Source organism: Thermobia domestica, chromosome 10 (assembly GCF_964235325.1).
Source record: "Thermobia domestica chromosome 10, izTheDome1.hap1.1, whole genome shotgun sequence".
In the NCBI taxonomy this organism is placed as follows: Eukaryota; Metazoa; Arthropoda; class Insecta; order Zygentoma; family Lepismatidae; genus Thermobia; species Thermobia domestica.
Window position 1 is genome coordinate 229,215,469 of NC_137463.1, and position 19,955 is coordinate 229,235,423.

A 19,955-nucleotide genomic window follows, 5' to 3' on the forward strand; every position below is an offset into this window, starting at 1 on the left:
GCACCCTCAAGTTGCAGTTATTCATTTTTTTTAAAGAAGGGGCCATGGCTACAAAACTTTTAATTTATTTAGATTACATATGGATAGAAATAAGTATTTTCTAGCCCGTTCTTATGTAACAGGGGGGTTATGAAGGACGGGACCTACAGTTTAAAGTGGGTTACAAACCATTACTCGGTTTGAATCGGAGAGAAATTGTCCTCTAGCTGGGCTCAAACCTGGGACCCCTGCCTGATTACAAAAGTGACAATTCTACAGACTCATCCACGGAGAACACCTGATAAAGATATATTGTACTGATATTGCATGTACTGTACTTGTGAACATTTTAAGAATCGCTTTACGAGAAGAGAGACAAAAAAAAACTGCACAAGTTAAATCAGTACAAAGTACTGAAGATATACTTTATTCCTCCAAGTTAGTTCACAGAGTCAAAAATTTAGCGACCTAATTTAATTTGCATATAAATATAAGAAGTGAATAAAGATATGAATCAATTGAGTTCACTCTGGTTCTGAACCATTTATATGATTTTATTGGTTTAAATCAATTGTTTGTTTAACATACACATACAAATTCTATGAACTTCAATAGGAAAATAATTTTGGATCTTTGGATAATTTTAGCACCAGTCGAGCTAACACTCGACTCGACTCGAAACTCGAGTAAAGTTTAGAGTCGAGTCAAAGGTAATTTTCTCGAGTGGAGTTCCGAGCCGAGTCACTGTTTTTGACGTCGAGTTTCGAGTGAGTCGAGTTTGTTAAATGGCTCGCTCGTTCAGCTCGTTTTAACTCGTTTTGAAATAATGGTCTGATTAGACTGGAAAGCGAAAGCCATGAGAAATGTAAGCAGCAGTGTGAAATACTTTTAGTGTTGCTCACGACAAGGAACACTACTCGCATCTCGTCTCGTCTCGATAACGAGACGACAATATTTTTTTATTTTTTATAACGAGACAACCTCAAGTGTCATGAGCATCAATATAAGTATATACTGTAGCTCTTACTATCAAAGCTGAGATCTGCACGTTCGAATTTTTTAACTCAAGCAGAAGCCCAACCCGAGTGGTGATGTCAATCGGCTCGGCACTCGGTTCAACTGAGCGAACAACTCGAGCCGGCTTGGATCAGATGAGCCATCGGCTCGGCCCAATTGAGCCAATGGCTTGAGCCATCTCGGTTGAGACGAGCCGTCGGCTGGCACAATTGAGCTTTTGGCCCGAGCTTGCTCGGTTGGGATGAGCTACCGACTCGGCTCAGATGATTCACCAACTCAGCTGAGATGAGCCATCGGCTCGAGCCAGCTCCGTTGAAACGAGTTCATCGCCTCGGTTCGACTCGGCTCAACTGAGCCGATTGCTCGAGTTGGCTCGGTTGGGTGAGCTGTTGGCTTGGCTCACTTCTCGGTTCGGCTCGATAGTGAATGAGCTATGAACCAAGCCGCTCGAGCCACTGACAACCCTAGACCCGAGACGAGCAGTTTTGAACATGTTTGACCGGCGCCCTATAACTTTTAACAATTTTTGGCTCGAGCCTGAATACTTTCTTCTCCGGAACTCAAACCCAGATCCTCGTGAACAATGTCCTTGCCTCCTGAAGACTTCTCGGTGACCGAGATCGGAAGTCAACTACTTTTTAGTATACAGGTACAGCCCGCCTACTTTCTTGGTTATACATGATGTTATAATAATAATAATAATAATAATATAAGTAGTAGTCGTATCATTGACCTATTATCTATGTTGGATACTTAAAAATAGTAATTGAAACTACACACGACTCGACTCGAGTCGAAACTCGACCTGAATTCGAGTCGAGTTGGAGGAAATTTTTCGAGCCGAGCTCAAAAATGTCTGCTTCGAGTCGAGTCGAGTTTCAAAGAAAACTCACTCGTATCTATCCCTACAGTGGAATAGATATAAAGTTCGTGACCCGAGGTCTCGCTATGTATGTTCACAGGGTGTTCGAAAACGACATCAAATTACTTAAGGAATTTAATCCTTACACGAGAACATAAAGTGAAAGTTACGGGTCACCGTACTAAAAACATTCTCGCTTAAATTTCTTAGGTTAAATCATATTATGTTGCTGTCAAATACAACAAAACTTTAAGGCGTTTTCGGAAAACTCCAAAATATTGCTCGAGTTGTTGCTTTCTTGTACCGTTACGACCAATTTTCTGTGGACAATATATCTGAAATAACGCAACTGTGCACCAAGGTTGGTCTATAGGCTTTTTCATGTTTTCGTCCGAGGATTCACATCCCGAAGTTATTTCCTGACACCATGTGTATATATTATATTTGCTTATTTTTGAGTAACAAGATCTAGAAATGTTCGAGGCCCTAGTTCCACTTATATTTATTACCATAATGAAAACTTTAAAAAATCGTTCACGTAGTCTAAATTATAGTGACATTACTATGTCCGTTCTTCATTAGCTTGGTTGGTTTGGTGGGTTTAGAGTTTATTGTCCCTTTCTGTACCGATGTTATAAGAGACGTGAGCCTTCAGTGGAATCCGAGTCCTTAGTGATCTGTTGATATTTCAAGGCTCTTCCGCCGGGTATCGAACCCGAGATCTGTGACCCAAAGTTGCGCGAGCTAGCCACTAGACAGACGAACGTGAAGGGTTATTGTATTTTTTTAGAATGTTACCTATGTATGTTTATTCACGGGAAAGTTGGTTCATCGGGTTCAATCCATCGTTTCAATCTGTTGAATTTAGCTTGAAGTAAAGTTGATTTTTTTTATTACATCCAGAAAAATATGTGTTGAATAGCTAATGTTGCCAGAAAGTAAAAGTAACTACCTGTCACGAATTTCAAATCCCAGTTACTAGAGGGAATTCTGTAGTTTGTATCCATGCAAACGTCTCATACAAACTTAGTGCTGCAAAGGAAAGCTAAATTTCAACCATGATCTGTATCAAATTGTTGATCCTCCTCTTCAAAGTATATACTCTACCCTATTTTCTACTGTTGAGGCAGTGTTATTACAAAGAGTTGGAACGTACTAATATGAAATTAGTGGTTAGCAATAATTATCTAACTAGAGTTACTAGTAATGAAGAAATTGGCGTTCTCTACCTGATCTTTGCTTTCGCAGTATACATCATACAGCATGAAATCGCAAGAAGCAAATATTTCAAATTGTCTTGGAAGCAAATATTCTTTCTTTGTAACATTTACAGAAAATCTATCAGCTCTGCAGAAACGGAGGAAAGAAATGGGATGAGGGTGGCACCCCGCGGCGTTCTACCACACCCATTGGAAAAGGACTTCAGAGGGGGAGGGAAATTCCTGCCTGTCAACAGGACATCTGTTCGCGAAGATCACAATATATAGTCCATTACAATGTTACTTTAAAAAGTTCATTACTCTTGATCTACGTCATTAAGCGTGAAATTGAAACAATCATTTCATTTCTATTGCTTTTCTGTATACGTATGAAAAATTTTAAGTTGTTACGTACCATATTTCGTTAGATATTCATGAAATAAAGTTTACATGTTATCTTATGGGGACTGAGAAACCAGTGGCAAAAGATATAACATCCCCTTAAAGATAACCTCCCGACATTCACTTTGTGGAACAACGAAAAAAGCTGGTAAAACCGGTCAGGGTAGCAGGCCACATGCTTTGAACCCAGGATCTCCCTTTTGCGAAAGAAGAACGCTAGCCACTAGGCTATGCTCGCTAGACATAATAATAATAATAATAATAATAATAATAATAATAATAATAATAATAATATAGTTTGATTCAATATAGTGAACAAATTGGGGATGTGCCTGGATTAAGAATCAGCAAACAATGGTGAAATATTCCAAAAATAATGCAGATTGATAGCCAGTGACGTGGCCATGCATCATACAATTTCCTAGCTATTTTGTGGGCTTTGTTTTAATAATAATAATAATATGATTTTCACAGGCTTGCGCCCACCATTCATGGAACAGTTCTAACATAAATTAATCCTACTCTTGTTGTGGACAGCTAAGAGCGCTATGAAAACAAAGCAAGATGAAGAATGAAAGAGATTGTCTATTTTCCCTCCCCTTTGCTACTTTTGTCTCACTCTGTGCTTCCCCCTGACCCTGCTATCCCCTTCCACCTGCCTTTTTCCTTGTATGTGACTGACTTCCTCCTATGATATTCACAGAAATCGATCTCTTTTTTTCTCCCTGTCTCTACTTCATATTTGCAATAACAACATATGAAAGTGAAATATTCATTCTGCTTCACCACCTGAAGAACGAAATTCAATGTGACCCTCTGAAGAACAATACAATAGATACCATGTCCGAGGAACTCTCCAAAGATCTGATAAGATCTGTAACTGATGAACACAATACCTTTACCAAACCTGTCTGGTCAACTGTGTTACTCATGTGGCAAATAGTATTTGTAACGAAATAGCTTCTGTTCCACACATTTTCGTTCCATTAGATACCCGCAGAGGAAAGAATCTCATTCAGCTGGTACCAGTTGTTGATTTTCTCCCACCAAGCGTGAAAGGAATACCCGAAACAGATTTGTTCCTTCAATTAGTTACGGTACAATAACGTTACATGCTCGAATAACGTTACGGTGTCGTAACAAAAATTGGTGGTATACCTTGTACCTACCTACATTAAATAACCAATAATTTTGTTACAGAGAACTATTTTCGTTACGTTACAGTTACGTTAAGTTATCCACCCCTGCGGAAGAGCTCGATCTAATGAAAGGAAAGTGTGTAGTGCCTACTATTGACGAAACTTATCCAATCACGACCAAAATTAGTATGGTTATGGACTGCAATGTATTTAGTACACATGTTAAATATTATGGTGTTTGGGACTTTGGTTCCAGAGTTATTGCTAATCAAATTTGTGTTTTAAGTTAGTGATATCAAGAAATTTCACTAAGTCGCATTTGATAAAAATCAAATGATCTTGACGAAAGTTGGTAGGATCGTAAATATTGACAAGCTTGGTATGCATGGAAGCTCATATAAAATATTATGATGTACAGACTTTTGTTCCTGAGTTATTAGCTATCAATGTTAGGTTTGGAATCAGTGAAATCAAGAAATTTCATTAAAGCGCGAAAGATGGAACTCATCCAATTTTTACCAAACTTGGTAAGGTGGTAGATCTTGACGAGGTTAGTAACTATAAAGGTAACCAAGAAAGATCTGTCGCTTTCTCACCCAACACCTTCAAACATCGATATTTAACCTAAGACATACCTGGAAGATCAAAAATAGTCTCCTTCTGCCAACGTTTCGGAAGGCCATGTATTTCATCGCGGTAGAACTTGGTGGGCCGTGAATCGAAAAAGGTATCAAGTGCATTTTGCACCTCTACTAGGGATTTCAACTGGTGTCCTCTAAGTTGATTGTCCAAGGAATGGAACAGGTGGTAATCGGACGGTGCAATGTCCGGGGAGTATGGCGGATGCAACAGTGTTTCCCATCCAAAGTGCAGAATGGTGTCCCGGGTCATCCTAGCCACGTGGGGTTTAGCGTTGTCCTGTAAGATGAGGACCCCTTTGCGATTCAGAAGTGCTGGCTCCAGAGTCTTGAGTTTTTTCTTGAACACGGCTCAACTGCTGACAGTACACAGTTGCATTGATGCTCTGACTAGCCTGTAGCAGTATTTTTTCTCAAAATACTGTCCAGAAAATTTGAACTTGAACTTAGTTAAATGAATAAATTTCATTAAAACGCGTTAATCTCATCCGATATTGGCCAAAGTTGATATGGTCATAGACTTTAACGAGTCTGGTACGCGTGCGAGCTCAACATGAAATATTGTGATCCACAGACCCTTGGTTCTCGGTTCTTGAGGGATATAAATTAGAAATAATAATTCACAGTGTAAAATTTATATTTTACAGAATATTAAAAAATAATTATTTACTAATAATTATTAATGTGTTATCGACAATATGGCTGAATCGCCCGACCAATTTGAAAATCGAAAAAATCGAGCAAAATATACTGCATTCTGTTATATTTGGTTGGATTACATTAAGTTACGTTAGATTATGTTATTAGGTGAGCAGTTTTATTATACGGATCCATAGTATAAGTAGGAGTAGGAGTAGTAGGAGGAGGAGGAGTAGGAGTAGGGGTAGTGATAGTAGTAGGAATGGGTTACAAGCCCCACAGGGGTTTGTTGGTTTCTGTTCTCGACATGAAATGGGCAAATTAAAGATTTGCTCAAATTTATCTATACATTTTACAATCTATGGATCCGTATAGTAAAACAAGTGTACCTCTCCGCGAAATAGTCCATCCGTCTCCACATACAGTGCCGCTTACAACATCAAAAACAACCAGCAAATTCAATCACTATCTGAGCTTTTACTATTCCCCTTACCTGACTTTCAATCACTCTTCCTCATAAACTTAAATAAATTCTCCAATTGACCCGGTAAATTTCCTAAAATTAGTCCGGCGATACAGCAATTAGCCCGACATTATATTTTATAATGTAAAAAAAAGACTAACAAATTACCAAATAGAAGGATCCTGTATAAACTGATCGTAATAGTATCAGGCAACTCTGTAATAAATTGACTTTTAACAATTGATTTTAACAAAATATGAAACATGAAGTGATTATATGTACTGATACTAAAGACTTCTCACTAAGATCCCCCAGTCATTTCTCTTATTTTCTATAACTAATTAAGTCATTATCAAAAACAATTTGATTGCTTTCAAAAATAGGCAATTCAATACTAACAAAATACTATTGAATGGTTTATTTGTTCTAAAGATGTTTTATATACGGTAAGACAAAGAACTAAGTATCTGACTATAATAATCTCATCAAACGAGAGTTCAAATTTTAAATAGGTGGGTCTTCGTTTTCGTATTAGTTTTTACTGCTACTAACTTCAGTAGAAGAATACTACTAAGATGAAATATTTTTTATTTGGTTGTTTGTTGAAGTTCAGCGTCCCTTTTCAGAATCGAGCAAGACTATACAAGACGTGGACCTACATTATAAAGTGGAATCCGAACCACCATAACACGTTCAATGTTTTCCCACTCGGGACCCTGTGCATCAAAGAAATACGCGCTAGCCACTAGACCAGTTGCAGGGCTTGAAATCTTTTCTTGGAATTATGAAATTATATATTGAAAAGAAACGTTTGTCGCTTCCTAGTACTTCTCTCGTTCTATGAGAAAAAAAAGATTGTAACCAGAGATATAGTAAGTGTTTATCACTTTCGGTTGCATTAAACTTAGAGATGGAAACTACCATTGTGGCACAGAATTCATATCAAAAACTGCTTCCGGGTATCGCCTTTTCTTTACTATGAAATCGGAAATGGTAGTTTCTCACTATTTCCGGTTTACATAGAGGGATAGCGATCGATATGACAATTTTCGAATCCTGGATTCATATATATAAACATATCTCATTATCTCTTATTAGTTTTGCTCTATGGAGATCACTATTGAAATTAGAAGTGGTAGTAAATTTCTACCTCAGGATAAAACTTGGAGATAGTCTATTGCGAAGGTACTGAATTCATGCTTCTCGCTATTACCATGCTTGCTCTATGGTGATCAATACTGAAACCGGGAGTTGTGATCAGGGGCGGATCCAGGACGGACTTCGGGGGGAGGGGGGTTGTAATACTGCTACTTAGAGCTATTTTTACGAGCTCCAACTCTGGGACGGGTTTTATTTACATATAAAATAGGAGTGTTCTCTTCTGGGGGGCGATCGACCCCTGGATCCCCCCTGATTGTGATACATTTTTCCTACTTCCTGTTTTTGTAGAGAAACAAATGAGTTTCGTTTCACAGTGTAAAACTGAGGCAGACTTGCAATCCATGCGAATTGAATATTCAAAACTTCAGTACAACAAGTAGCACAACTAAAACTCTTGGTTGGAATAGATTATTAAGATCAAAAATAGAATCTGTTCCTCGGATGCTGAATCCATATCAAAAAGCCATTATTAGCTATCACTTATTGTTTTTGTTCTATGGCGATAAAGATTGAAAGCAGGAATGGCTAATTTGAACCACTTCCGGCTTGAATAGGGGGTTAAGGGAGGAGACGGAATCTATTTTTAGGATGCTGAATCGATTTCAGAAAACTTCTCGATATCTTTTATAGTTTTTGTTCTATGAATATAAGTATTGGAACCGAAAGTAGTAGTAAATATCAAGCATTTCCGGTTTCAAAAGAGTGGTGCAGGTTATGAAGATATGTTCTCTTAAAACCCTGAATTGATTCCAGAAAATTGCTTGTCGCTATCTATTACAATTTTGTTTTATCGCGACAAGTGTTAACAAAGGAAATGGTTAATTTGAACACTTTTGGTTCAAATAAAGTGTTAACGAAGAAGGTGGAATCTATTCTTGGGATGCTGGATTATTTTTTTTTTTTAAATGCATCTCGATATCTCTGACCGATTTTGCTCTATGGAAATTAGTATTACCTATAAAATCAAAAATAGTAATAACCTTCAGCCATTTCTGCCTTTGTGGAGTGTTGTGGATTGTAATTGTATTTCCTCTTGAGGACCTGAATCGATTGTAGATGAACCACTTGTCGCTATCTATTACCAATTTTGTTCTGTGGCGATTAATATTGAAACTTGTAATCGTTAATTTGAACCACTTCTGGTGTGAATAGAGATCAAGGGAGAAGGTAGAGCCTATTCTTAGAACGCTTAGTCGATCGCGAAAAACCGCATCACTATTTCTTCAATCTTTTGCTTTATAAAAATCCGTATTGAATCCCTATTGAATATACTAGTAAATTCAGGCACTTTCAATTTCGATAGTATTGTGCGTTGAGGTGATATATAGCTTATATACTCTTGAGATGCTGTATAGATTCGTTTAAAAAAAAACACTTGTGGCTATCTATTACTATTTTTGTTCTATATCGATCAATGTTAAACCGAAAATGATTATTTTAAACAACTTCCGATCTGAACAGAGGATTAATGGAAAAGATACAGCTATTTCTAAGTAGTTGAATCGATTGCCAAAATCTACATCTCGATCTCAATCTGTAATTCAGTATTGAAACCGGAAATAATAGCAAATATAAACAATTTCTGGTTTTGATTGAATGTTGTGGATAGTTGTATGTTGTTTTAAGACGCTAAATTGTTTACAACAAATCGCTTCTCGCTATCTATTACTCTTTTCGTTCTATAGCGATACAAATTGAAACCAAAAATGGTATTAGAACCACTTACGGTTTTAAATGGAGGGTTAATTTAGGAGATCGAACCTATTTTAGGGGATCTAAATCGACCGCAAGTAACGACTTCTCAATATTTGTTACTGTTTTGCTCTGACACCTCTCGACAGACAGACGGACAAAGCCATTCTCAAGACTTCCGACACTTATGCATAGCTTAAGCTGCAAGTGTAATAAGGGCGAACATTGAATATATTCTTGGGACACTGAATTGGTTCTGGAAAACCGCGTCTTTCTATATGTTACCGTTTGTGTTCTGTGTTGATCAACAATGTAGCAGAAAGCGATAGATCTCTACCACTTCTGGATTATTAAATAAAAGTCAAATGCATTAGAGGAATCTATTCGTGTTGCAAACCTATAATACATGTATGCTTCTCGCTATTTCTTGCCGCTCTTGTTCTGATACCAGCTGACAGACGAACGGATGGATAGGCAGACAGATGAACATAGCCCTTCTATAAGACTTCCTATACGTATGCATAGTATACTATAGTTTGGAAGTAATAACAAATGAAATAAACTCAGTTTGTTTTACAAAAATTATCCGTTTTCCGTTTCTCGGTAGTTTTCGTTTTCCGGTTTTCGGAAATATTTCGTTTTTTTTTGTTGAAAAAATTCGTTTTTCGTTTCTCGAAAAAAATTTTCGTATTTTCGAAAAAAATTTCGTTTTTGAAAAATTCATTTTTCGAAAAAGTATTTTTCGAATAATGTGGTCATCCCTAGTATTCATAGCCGAAAGCTCAACTAAAAAGAGGAAGAAAGAAGGATGTTGAAACAACGCTTCCACTGGCTAATAGAAAAAGGAAAACAAAAGTAGCTACAGGTTTTTGCCTTTTGAGTACTCATATCTTTTTGGGAATAGATACTTGACACAGCATGCCTTTTAAATGTACGCCAGACGTGACCTGTACACATGAAGGTGAAAAATATTCGTGAAAAGTAAACAGAAGAGACTAGTTATATGCTTCTGCTTTCTAACAGTCAACTTCGTGTTCAACTGCAGGAACTGACCTTGATACCTACTTGACTCAACGCCTTGTAACAAGAGGGCAACTATAGTTACCCATAGGTCTCTTGCAGCTACACAACGAGCTGTGTGTGTTCTGTCTCTCTCTCTCTCTCTCTCTCTGCCCCTGGTTGTGTTCGCGAAAATATTGTTTGCTTTTCATGCTTTGGGGGAAGGGGTAAGACACCCTTGCACACCTTCGAACATAAAATGATCGAAAGACGACCTATGTTAATGTAGAGTTCATAGTTTCAAACAGTGGCGTATACTGATTTGAAGGCATGGGCTACCACTGACCTTGCATATTATTATTAATAAATATGGTAATAATAATAAAAGTAATATAATAATAATAATAATAATAATAATAATAATAATAATAATAATAATAATAATAATAATAATAATCACAATATGCATAACAATGAACAAAAAGTGATTGATGTGTTTTGTTTTTAGTGATGAGCAAATGCAAGGTCTTGGTCTTGGTCTTGCACATCGAGCCTTGGTCTTGGTCTTGCACATCGAGTCTTGGTCTTGGTCCTGCACTGGAACCCTTGGTCTTGGTCTTGCATGCAAGAGTCTTGCAAGTCTTGCATTTAAGAAATTTCAAGCTTTTCATAGGTAAATTTTACTATGGATGTAAGGGATAATAAACTCTACAAAGCACCAGTAGTAACGGAAATACAATGTATGTTTCTAAATGTAATATAATTTAACGTCGTGTAAGTATGATAGCGTACAACATAGGTATGACCTTTATTTTTTTTAATGGGTGCCCATGCTTCACTACTTATAAGATATGCCTAAATCACAAAGTTTCGTAATCTGTTTATACAGGGTGTTTAATAAGTAATGGTCATAAATTAAACCGTAGATAGTACACGCCAAAACTAACAAAAAATCTTAGTAAACATGTGTCCGCAAACGCTTCGTAACGGAGATAGGGACTGTCGAAAGTGTGGGAAAATGAAGTTTAGAGACGAATATCTCAAAAAGTATGAATCGGACAGAGGGCGGTCCATTGAATGACTATCGAAGTCAGACCTGCGCTATGCAGAAATGCATGGTTGAGAACTCTGCAATGCGCGCGCAAGGGATTCCCCAAAGAAGCGGAGGGATTCCCGGAAAATTGTCCAAGGAAAGGGGGCTCGAGATGAACATCGAGGGCGAGTCTATCCACCAGTAATTCAAAGGTCGTGGTACCAGGTCGAAAGCTACAAAAAGATACAAAATGGCGGACAATGTTTACGTGCCGTGTGTGGTTGCATAACCAGCAGGAAATGAGAGAGGCAGTCAAAGAAAGGTGGTGGTGCATGTTCTGAACTACTTCAGAGCACATTCCTACGACGAATGCACAAGTACGGAGTAGTCCTTTACTGTACCAATACCAAGGTAAAACAAACGATGCCCGAAAATGAATGGAGTGGCCGAAAGGAACACTGGTAGAACATGTAAGCCAGCTGGAAGTACTGAATCGGGGTTGCAACAGACGTTGAGCTCACCTTGGGTGCATGATGTTGCGGGTTCAAATCCGCTGAAGTGGCCACTGAGTGCAGTGGTTCTGATCCAAGATTTTCCAAACCGTAGGTCCCATCCTTCGAAGCTCCTAAGCTCGTTTAAAGCAACAATAACTCAATCAATCGAGCGCCTGTAGATTGCTCATTACTTTTTCATCCCCTGTACGTATACGTAAAGAAAAAACTGTGCACGCAGTTCTTGTCAATCAGCTGGTAAGCCAGGAAATATGGAATGGAAGAACAGTACATTGTTTCGATTACAGACGTGAATTGGAAACACGTTTGCCTTTCCACGTTTGTTTATTATGTTGCCTGAATGGTTCTGCTACAGGTCTACATGCTTTCGTCGTACCGGAGTTGTCGCTTGGGAGAATGATTCAGAGTGTAGGGGTTCGTTGTCTTCACTTGTCTTTCTCGCCTACAGTGAATGTAGTAGTTCTGTGTGTTGAAGAGGTGTCAAGTGCGCGTGCCTTTACAGTGTTGTGGATGTACTTACATCACCGTATTGAGGGGAAAGGTGCAATAGTTTCAGTAGTGTTGCAAAGCTACGGGGATACTATTTGTGCAGTGTTAATTAGTGCTATTAGTGTGTTGCTAAATTATTGTTTACCTTGCCATTGACACAATGTACAGTAATATTGAGTATGCTGACATGCACTTTATGTACGGCAAAGCAAACAGGAATGCGGTAGAGGCCACTAAGTTATATCGCGAGACTTTCCCTACGAGACAGCAACCAGAAAGAAGAACATTCATCAGAATACATCAGCGGCTACGAGAACATGGGAGCTTTACACATTGTTCCAGGCCGGGAAGGCCAAGGACAGTACGTACCCCTGAATTAGAAGAACGCGTGCTACAGGCAGTGGACGAAAACCCAGGAATTAGCACAAGACGTTGGGACTTGCCGAACGCGTATCCAATGCTCTCGTATGGCACATTCTCCATGAACAGCAGCTGTACCCATACAATCTGCAACGTGTCCAACCTTTGACCCCCACAGTCTTTCAGGCGAGAATGCAGTTTTGGCAGTGGCTTCGCAGAGAAATTACTGACAATCCTCATTTCACTGATGACATCCTATTTACTGATGAAGCACAATTCACCCGGGATGGCATTGTAAACTTTCACAATTCCCATGTATGGGCCCCTGAGAATCCACATGCAATAGTGGAGGTAGGACATCGGCTTAGGTTTTCCTTAAATGTGTGGGTAGGACTCTTAGGTGATCAGCTCGAAGGACCATTCTTTCTTCCTAATGCATTAACTGGGATCTCATATTTGCGATTTCTCCAACATGATTTGCCGCGTCTACTCAAAGATATACCTCTCGATAGGCGTCAGAGACTGTGGTTTATGCATGATGGAGCGCCAGCACATTTCTTTAACCTTGTCAGAGAACATTTACATGCCCAATTCGGACGAAAGTGGATAGGACGTGGGGGTCCTATTGCTTGGCTACCGCGATCCCGGGACTTAAATCCTTTAGATTTCTTTCTCTGGGGCCCTGTGAAATCGCAAGTTTATTCTACCCTTGTTGCAACATTAGAAGACCTTCGAGAAAGGGTGGAACAATGTTGCGGACATATTCAACAGGATGCCGACATGTTATCACGAGTACGTGAATCTTTGCAAAGACGGGTACGAGCATGCATTCGCATGAATGGACATTTACCTTCCATAAATCTTCCGACATTTACTTTAATGATAGAGGTAAGTAAATTTCTCATGCATCTCTTCAGGGGTTACACATCTGGGTATTTACTGTTTACCTTATGATTAATACTGTACACATTACCAACATGACGATTTCTGTTTGTTGATATGGACAAACGCGACATGTCCATCATATTTTGTTTGTTGTAATACTCTTACGCGTTCAACATGCGGAATGTTTCAGATTCGTCTCCCACATACTCGAATGTTGTCATGCTTTTGCCATTGCAATCCAGTTTGCGGATATTCGTTACGTTAACTGCTTAGCACATAATGTTTCATCAGTGCCTTGCATACCGTTTGATTTACCTAAGTGCTGCCACACTTGTACGTATGCATTAGTTGTCGGAATTCTTCATGGAGCCATTTACAACGTACATCACCCACTTCGATTGCCTCTCTCATTCCCTGCTGGTTATGCAACCACACACGGCACGTAAACATTGTCCGCCATTTTGTATCTTTTTGTAGCTTTCGACCTGGTACCACGACCTTTGAATTACTGGTGGATAGACTCGCCCTCGATGTTCATCTCGAGCCCCCTTTCCTTGGACAATTTTCCGGGAATCCCTCCGCTTCTTTGGAAAATCCTTTGCGCGCGCATTGCAGAGTTCTCAACCATGCATTTCTGCATAGCGCAGGTCTGACTTCGATAGTCATTCATTGGACCGCCCTCTCTCCGATTCATACTTCTTGAGATATTCGTCTCTAAACTTCATTTTCCCACACTTTCGACAGCCCCTATCTTTGTTACGAAGCGTTTGCGGGCACATGTTTACTAAGACTTTTTTATTAGTTTTGGCGTGTACTAATCTACGGTTTAATTTATGACCATTACTTATTAAACACCCTGTATATATATATATATTTTAACAGATCCAACACTCCACTGGTTCCCAAACTGAGGAGGCTACCTTTGAGGCGCATGAAAGAAAATCAGACGGCACAGTTTATTCAAATACCATGAATTGCAAAATTATTTTTACACTCTAAAGGCGTCAGATTTTTCTTTCCAACCACGATTAGCTAATTCTTGTATTAAACAAACTTCCAATTAAATATTGAATCTTTGTTTTACTGATTCCAATATGTACTCTATGGGGCAGAGACATTCACATTACGCAAAAGCGATGAAAAAATTGCAGACTTTCGAAACATGGGCATGGAGAAAAAAGGAGAGAATTAGCCGTGTTGAACGAAAACGAATGAGGTGCTAGAAATATTAGCATAAATTAAACATAATTTTCTTACAAGGCTGTCTATATTCTTTATTATAAATTAACGAGAAATGTTACAGTTTCCGAAGTATATCACTTCCTTCTTCAGACTACTACTACGTAACATAATTTGTTATCTATGATTTCAGTTGGAATAGTAGTCTGAAGAAGAAAGTGATATACTTCGGAAACTGTAACATTTCTCGTTAATTTATAATAAAGAATATAGACAGCCTTGTAAGAAAATTATGTTTAATTTATGTTTAAGATGGACACAAGGCCTTTTTATAAAAATAAATATTAGCAGTAGGAGCAAAAAGGAAGAATTTTAGCTATTGTTAAGAGGGGGAAAGGGAACTGTTTAGGATATTGGCTGACGAGGAACTGTATTACGAGGCACGTGCTAGAGAGTATTGTGGAAGGAAAAAGAGGGAGGGAGCGAAGCAGACTAGTTGAAGGAAGGTATTGAAACAGAAAATTGCCACGTCAAGACGAAGAGACTAGCTGAGGACCACCGAACGTCGAACCTTGTCTGTTGAAGCAAATAACCTGCCAATAATAGCAGAATAGCTATTATGATGATGATATGTTTAGCAAGATTGACCAAAAAAAGAGGGAAAGAAAATTAAAATAATAATTATAATTAAACCTCTTAATATTTTAGAATAATTTGAGGGAAAACTGAAAACGACTCAACTGTCTATGTCTTTTGTGTAGACTCAATTTATATAAATACTCTTGACCTGTATTAGAAATGCAAAATAAGGGCATCAAACTCCAAGTTATTTGAAGTCTCACTTGTGAATATGGATTGCTAGCATCAAGTATCTACTTTGTTGGGTTAAACTAAAATAATATATATATATATATATATATATATATATATATATATATATATATATATATATATATATATATCGTTAGTCAAACACTTTTTTACTATTAGTAAAGCGCTTTCTAATATCGGTCATCTTCGATTATTTTTATGTTTCCCTCTCTTCCTCCTCCCCAAGTTGCCGGACTGAATTTGGATTTAAACGGCATCACAAGTGTCACTGTTCGTGTCAGAGACCACGAAAACTATGGATTCGGCACTAATATTTAGTCATTTTTAATCATTATTATGCATCTCCCTCTTCCCCAAATTACGAGGCTGAATTTGGTCGTAAATGGTATAGGAAGTCTCAGTATTCAACTCAGCGACCTCGAAAACTATGGATTCGACACTAATATTCGCCATTTTCGATCATTTTTATATATCTCCCCTCCTCTCCGCCAAGCTACGGGGCTGAATTTTGATTTAAACAGCACCGGAAGTATCATTGTTTACCTTAGCGGTCCCCAAAACTATAGTTTCAATTTCAGTGTCGGTCATTTTCCATCATTTTTAAATATATTTCCTCTCCCTCTCCCCTAAACTTCAAGATCAAAGTGATATGACAGAAACCATCTCAGGCCCGATCCTCATCTATCTTAAAATAAGATCGAGTTCGGTCAGGTGGTTCAAGAGTTATTAAGTTTTATATATATATCCCCTTTCGCTCTTCTCCCCCTAGGTTCTACCATCAAAGTGAACTGACATATAACATTCCAGGCTTCAACCTCATCTATGTTAAAAATTTGATCGAGATTATTCGTTTGGTTGAAGTTATTAAGTTTTATTTATTATTATATAACTCCCCCTTCTCCCCTCTCCTAAGCTTACCGTCAAAGTGAAATGATGAAAACACTCCCAGGCTCAAACTCCATCTACAAACTCCATCTATGTTGAAAATTTGATCGAGATCGGTTGGGTGGTTCAAGAGATTAGGAGTCACAAAAATAGTCACTTTCAATTTTATAACATAGATTTATTGTTGTAGGATAATGTTATATCGCTCAATCCTCGATGTGTCGTATACCTAAGGATGCTAAAAGTTATATTGATAAACAATTATTCAACGTATAAGCATCCGCCCATGAAATCAAACTCGCGGTCACATGTATTAAGTTTTTTCAATGTCATGAAAATGTTATTTCGATATTAATTTTATGAGCACGCATTAAAAATTCCCAACGAATGCTTGAGTCTGGGAGCCAAGGCCATACCCATGTAGTCGACATCTATGGTGTAAGGTATTACCAATGTTCAATACTACATTTCACTTTAGTTTTGGAAGAAAAACACCACTAATATGTTTTGAAACGAAACGAAATATCTAGTTTAACGTCCCACGATTATGCATCGGGGCTAAGGGAGACGGTATTCATGAGAAATGAATGAAATAGTGGATTGAAGAAAGTAGGAGGGAACATCAAAACACCGAGAAATAGAGACCTACACGGGCCGAAGTTTACGGCCCGAGCCCAATCCAGCCCGAATGTACGTAGGCCCGGCCCAGCCCGGGCCCGAAACGTTTTGGAGATTTTCGGCCCGAGCCCGGCCCGGCCCGATAAGTTTTTTAAAATTCTTGGCCCAAGCCCGGCCCGGGTCCGATAAATTTTCGAAGTTTCATTTTGTAACATTTTTCACGGGCACACTTCTTCAACGTTTGCCTTTATTCTAATTATCGTTTATCGAATGTTAATAATTATTAAAGAATTGCAATTAATCGGCCCCAGCCCGGCCCGACCTGAAAAGAAATCAGTGTCGGCCCGCCAAGACCGGCCCGACCCAAAGAAATAATAGAATCGGCCCGCCCAAGCCCGGCCCGCGGGCAGGGCCGGGCCTCGGGCAAGGCCCGGCCCATGCAGGTCTCTGCAGAGAAAACCCACGCACACGGTGTTTGCCCACAAAAAAGTTTCCATGGCGCATGCTAGAATCCAACCAGGGACCCGTATAACCACATGTGACTGCTCTACCACCGAACCGGTACTTGTGCAAGATTCTTGCGCAAGAGTCTTGGTCTTGGTCTTGGTCTTGCAGGTGTGGTCTTGGTCTTGCACCCCTTGGTCTTGGTCTTGGTCTTGCATGCAAGACTCTTGCAAAAACTGCAAGACCAAGACTCTTGCACTCATCATTAGTTTTGTTTGATCTTTTGTTTTGAGACTGTTAATGTTTTCCACCGTAAATGAAATTCCATCATACATTTGTGCAGTTAACTTCTTGTGGATTGCGTTCGTAAAACGTTAATTTTTATCAATGTCACTTCCCTCAAGAGTCGCCTCTGTTACTGACGTTGGTTGTCATTCCGTACCAGTATACACAAAAATTCTGCAGACATCATTATAATTGTTATGTTTATTATCACTATCTAAATCTCAAATTTTTGGTTGTGTTAACAAACGATTCTCGGGCCCTTTTCTTGCGGAGACCTTCCGACCCGGGCCCTTTTGATGAGGGGCGTTTTGATTCGGGCCTTTTGTCTCGGGCCCGTTTGTTGAGGAAATATTTCGACCCGGGCCATTTTGACGCGGGGCCGTTTAACTCCGGCTTTATTTGACCCGGGTCCGTTTGACGCAGGGCCTTTTGACTCGGGTCCCTTTGTCGTGGAACACTTTTGACTTGGGTTCCTTTTACGAGGGGCGTTTTGATTCGGTCCCTTTTGACTCCAGCCCTTTAAACCAGCACCCTTTTGACGCACGGCCGTTTGACTCGGGCACTTTAGTAGATGGACCCCTTTGGACTCGGCTCCTTTTTATGAGGGGCGTTATGATTCGGGCAATTTTGTTGTGGAGACCTTTTGAACAGGTCCCTTTTGATGTGGGGCCGATTTCACTCGGGCCCTTTTGTAGCGGGGCCCATTTCGACCCAGGCGCGTTTAATGCAGGTCCTTTTGACTCGGGTCTTTTTGTCGTGAGACTCTTTTGACTATGGCCCTTTTGATGAAGGGCGTTTTGATTCGGGCCTTCTGGCTCGGGCCCTTTTGTTGAAGAGACCTTTCGACCTGGGCCCTTTAGACGCGGGGACGTTTGACTCCGGCTTTATTTGACCCGGGTCCGTTTGACGCAGGGTCTTTTGGCTCAGGTAACTTTGTCGTGGAACCCTTTTGACCCGGGCTCTTTTTATGAGGTGCGTTTTGATTTGGCCCCTTTTGACTAGGGCCTTTTTAATCCGCGACCTTTTGACTTACGGCCGTTTGACTCGAGCCCTTTCGTAGCGGGGCTCCTTTTGATTCTGCTCCTTTTTATGAAGGGCGTTTTGATTCGGGCCCTTTTGACTCGGGACTTATGTTGTGGAGACCTTTTGACCCGGGCCCTTTTGATGTGGGGTCGTTTGACTCGGATCCTTTTCTCGTGGGCTCCTTTTGACTATGGCTCCTTTTATGAGGAGCGTTTTGATTCGGCCACTTTTGACTCGGTCCCTTTTGACGCAGGGTCGTTTGACTCTGGCTCCTTTGTAGCGGAGTCCCTTTTGACTCGGGCTTTTTATGAGGGTCGTTTTGATTCGGGGCCTTTTGACTCGGGCCCTTTTGCTGCGGAGACATTTCGACCCGGGTCCTTTTTATGAGGGGCGTTTTGATTCGGGCCCTTTTGACCCGAGCCCGTTTGACGCAGGGCCTTTTGACTCGTGCCCTTTTGTTGCGGAGATCTTTTGACTCGGGACCTTTTGACGTAGACCGGTTTGACTCGCGTCCTTTTGTAGCCGGGCCCATTTGACGCAGGGCCCTTTTGACTCGGGTCTTTCTCTCTTTGCCCTTTCGTTTGGCCCTTCTGACATGGAACCATATATATAACGCAGCAGCTGAAATACCTGTAGCAGGGAGCCTGGGGGAGTATGAGTAAATCGATGATCGATCGATCCAGGGCGCAGTAAAATTAGTTACACCACTGTTCATATCTATTTCTTTCTATTCTCTCAACATCATGTCTGGAGATGAATGTTCTGACTAATAGGCTACAGTGGCGAAAGACGATATACGCTATCAATGATAAATGTTATGACTGTTAATATATATAGGGAATAAAACGAAAAATTCTATATCGGACTTCCCCTCCACCCGTTGGAAAAAATCCTGCGGGCGTTAGTGATTATGATGTTGCTTAGTTACTGTATTATATTGTTCTATACACGGAATAAATACTTATGTGTTTTATATAATAATGAGAACCTTATTTACATTTATTACGGCCCTTGCTTTACGAGAAACATTTTCACGTTCAGCGTAATCAGTTTCCATTCTAAAATAATTACAGTGAGGCGAATGAAATAATTCACGCACAGATTTAGGACTTAGAATAATGTCTTGCGAACATGTCGTAGTAAATCCCTGAAGATTAAAAAGCGCTAGTAGCAGTAATAAGCTTAGTCGTTTCCTATAGTCCCTTAGTGAATTACATAAAT

General features: G+C 39.6%; 1 protein-coding gene across 2 annotated transcripts in view; it reads left to right on the plus strand.

The window, feature by feature from the left end:
- LOC145663040 (uncharacterized) overlaps positions 1-19,955 on the plus strand; it is a 328,849-nt gene that overhangs the window by 103,371 nt on the left and 205,523 nt on the right. The window lies entirely within an intron of this gene.